Raw genomic sequence first — 2,911 nt, 5'->3', positions numbered from 1 at the left:
CATCAAGAGGTTTGCTGAGACTCTTCCATTGCAACATTCTTTCTCTTCCAGTCTTCTCCACCCACTTCTGTGTTACAGCCAGATTCTTGGTGTCATCCTTGGTTCTTTTCTTTCCCCTCAGTTATTCTTTAGCACGTTTTATTTCAAATGTTGTTGCTTCTCTCCATGTCTTTGCCACAAAGTATAGTCACCCCCATACTGTCCTCTCCCACCAGGACTACTAAAATGGCCTTCTGTGTCTGTCTTTCCCTCCGTTTCATTCTTGTACCCTCATTCATGTAATCAGTAGCCAGAATGATGGAGTCAAATGTAAATCAGATGGTCTGTCAGCTACTTAGAACCCATCAGTGGTCCTTTCTGTTTACAGTAAAACACAATCTCAGCTTGGCTGTGTGGCCTCTGTCCCATACTCCATCATCCCAGGCCTTCCTCCCCACACACCTTTTTCCAGCCATATTGGCCCTCCTTTCAGATCCTTGTACAACCAACTCTTTCCTGTCTCAGATCTTCTTTTTTTGCCTGGAAGGAACTTTCCCTGACCAGTTTAGAGTTAACGTCTTAGTCTTGGGGGTCTAGCTTCAGGATCAAACATCAGAGTGACCTCCTGGACAGACCACCTGTAGCTAAATAGATGCTTGCTTTCTATTCTGACCACTGTACTCAGTTTGTGTATTTTGTGGTACTTATCCTAATTTCTGTGCTTACATATTGAATATTTTCTTCACAGAATTGTAAGGGAGATGGGAAATTACCTGTTTCACCAATATACACTCCAGTGCCTAGAAACAGTGCCTGAAACTCACAATGGGCATTTAATGATAAATATGTACATGTAAGCTACCATTCAAATGATGGGCTCCTCTTGAGAATATCATATTCTTTGTCCCCTGCTCCAGCCATTCATTGCTTTAGTAGCCACCAGTCATTCACAAAACTGAATGCCTCAGGGCCAGACTCTGGCGCAGGACCAAAGGGTTTGTGGGTAGCTTGTTAGGGCTGGAATCATAAGAGTTCAGCAGTCTGGAAAGGTATAGACCAGTAGTTCTCAACCTGCGGGTCATGACCCATAGGAACTGTATTAAAGGGCCAGGTTGAGAACTACTGGTATAGATGGTGGAACTGTCTAATAACCTAGGGGAGCTCTTTAGCTTAGATTGGTGATACCTAGGGCAGAAAGAGAAGGAGCCATTGTCTGGAGGACCCACTACCTGACATCCCTTCTCCTGAAGGCATTGCCCTCTTGGTTTGTCAGCATGGATGTTGGGTGTATCTTAGAGTCTGCCTCCTCCTCCCTGGCCCTGCACAGTTTGTAATACTACTAGGCACATTTATCCAGTGCTTTGCATTTTCTCCTCTGGACAACTGAGAAGAAGGGATATACGATAGACTTTCTGTAAGTTGATCCCCCAAGGGGCTGTAACAAACTGGTCAACATATGGAGGTGGTCACTATAAGGAACTAGGCCTACTGTACTGATACATACATGTGGTGCATGTCTGCTCTATGAAAACTAGGTCAACTTAAGGAGATACGGTAGGGAGGTAGTCAGCTATGGGCTTTCTACTGTAATTCCCAACTGACATGCAGAATCAGGCCCAGAGGGGTTAAGTAACAGGCCCAAGGCCACAGCAAGGGCTTGGATTTGAGTTGTGGCATTTTTGTAGAGCCAGGTGGGCCCAGTACCTGCAGCAAAGCCAGCTCCACTGTGAGTAGCTCCCAGGGCAGGGGCACTCTGGATTTTTAGCCTCCCAACAAGGTCAGATGCTCTCTCATATCATCAGTGGGGGAGTTGAGGGGACCCCTGCCAGAGTCTGAGGGTCTGGGCTGGTGCACAAGGAGAGTCAGTCTGGCTAGCCTGGGAAGGGCACATGACCCATTTTCTTGCCCTGTGAGGAGTGCTCTGCAGTATTGGCTGCACACCCAGCTATACTGATCTTGGGTAGGACTCCTTGGGTCTGTACAGAGGTGAGGTATTAATCACAAACATAGCTATTGAAGTATACTGGCCATGCCCCAGTGTGGGTGATACAGTGGTACTGACAGTGCATGGAGGAGGGCCCTTGGCCTCTCACTTTTCTAATTTTCACAGCCTGGGTCCTGCTGCCGAGATATCAGGGCCAAGGGCAAGCCAGGGCCATCATGGCCATACCATGTGAAGAGCTTGCACACTTCCCTCTCCATCCCCCTGCCCTTCAGAGGGCTACTTTCTCAGGCAACTGCTTCTTACTGAAGCTTCTATGCTGGAGTTAGGGGTGCAGAGAGAAGGGGAGTCAGATGATTTAATTTTTCTACACCTCAGTTGCCTTAATTGCTGGAAGGACTGACCGTGCTACCTCACTAGGTTCTCGCAGATTAGCAGAGATGATGGATATGTGGTTTGAATTTGGCCTGCATCCTCAAAGATCTGCAGACCTAAGGCACTTCTGATTGAGTTCATCTCACTAGACATCTCGAGGGCTCCTGGAGCTGACTCTGTCCTTTCTGCACTCCTAGCAGTAGAGTGGCGCTGGAAAGCTTGGAGATTGACTCTAACAAACATAACAGCTCTTCCCGGGAACATGTTTACTTTTCCCCTCCTTCCTCTTTAATCTGGGGTAGGGGGCACTCTCTAAGGACCGGGTTTGTTAGACAAATCCTGACAAGCCATGAACCAACCTGAGGCAAGTGACTTTCCTTCTCTGGGCCATCTTGCAGTGTTTTTTTTGCCCTTAGGATAAACTTGCAGTACACTGAGTGCCTTGAAGACTTAGTATTTTTTTTTTTTTTTTGCAGTTTTTGGCCAGGAGGCTGGGTTTGAACCCACCACCTCCGGCATATGGGGCCGGTGCCCTACTCCTTTGAGCCACAGGTGCCACCCAGGCCTAGTATCTTTCTATGCCATGTGGCTTCACTGTGTGACTGGAAACCAGAG

Source organism: Otolemur garnettii, unplaced genomic scaffold (assembly GCF_000181295.1).
Source record: "Otolemur garnettii isolate 467f Iridium unplaced genomic scaffold, OtoGar3 scaffold00134, whole genome shotgun sequence".
Classification (NCBI taxonomy): Eukaryota; Metazoa; Chordata; class Mammalia; order Primates; family Galagidae; genus Otolemur; species Otolemur garnettii.
The sequence above is the reverse complement of the archived record's forward strand: the minus strand, read 5'-3'. Positions refer to the sequence as shown.